Source organism: Chrysochloris asiatica, unplaced genomic scaffold (genome assembly GCF_000296735.1).
Source record: "Chrysochloris asiatica unplaced genomic scaffold, ChrAsi1.0 scaffold00035, whole genome shotgun sequence".
NCBI classification, from domain to species: Eukaryota; Metazoa; Chordata; class Mammalia; order Afrosoricida; family Chrysochloridae; genus Chrysochloris; species Chrysochloris asiatica.
This window is the reverse complement of record NW_006408553.1, coordinates 9990072-9991079: the sequence shown is the minus strand read 5'-3', so window position 1 is coordinate 9991079 and position 1008 is coordinate 9990072.

Sequence of the window (1008 nt, the reverse complement as noted above, 5' to 3'; positions counted from 1 at the left end):
GGAAGCAGCAGCCAAGAATTCAACTGTCGTACTGCATTAGACAAATCTACTGCACAAGACCTTTTTAAAGTGTTCAAGAGCAAAGATGCATGTTTGAGGTCTAAGGTGCACCTTACCCAAGCCGCGGTATTTTCAATAGCTTCACATGCATGTGAAAATTGAGCAACGAGTAAGGAAGAGCATATAATAATTGATGAATTTGAGTTGTGGTGTTGGAGAAGCATATTAAAAGTACCATGGACTGCTAGGAGAATGAACACATCTGTGCTGGAAGATGTACAGCCAGAATGCTCCAAGCCAAGATGGTGAGACTTTGTCTCTCATACTTCAGACTTATTATCAGGAGAGAGACCAGTCCTTCGAGAAGGATATCATACTTAGTAAAGTGGAGGTTCAATGAAAAAGAGGAAGACCCCCAACAAGAATCAAGCTTTACAATGATTGTAAGGAGGGTGCAGGACCTGGCCGTGTTTCATTATGTTATGCATACAGTCATTATGAGTTAGAACCAATTCAATGGCACCTAACAACAAGAATAATAACATAAAGTAACAAAAATGAAACAAAGATTTGTTCTTGTTGTACCTGTACAATGTTGATAGTAACTTGTGCATTGCTTTAGCTCCTATATTGACTTTCTGATGAAGAACTCACTCTATCATTGTGTTGTTGGGGGAAGAAAATGTAAAAAGGCAGTGTGTATATTGAAATGAATCCTGGGTGGTGCTAATGCCTAACTTACAGGAGCACTGGAAGCCCTGTACAATAAGTCCTGGACTTGCAGTTCAACTACGAGGTTGGCAGTTCAAAACCACCTACAACTCCTTGGGAGAAAGATGAGACTTTTGGCCCCCATAAATACTTAAAGTTGCAGAAACCCTTGTTCTTCTTATGTGCCATTGAGTTGTTTCTGATTTATAGTGACTCTTTGCGCAACAGAACAAAATGCCTCATCCTGTGCCTTCCTCACAATTAATGTTATGTTTGAGACCATTACTACTGTTACTA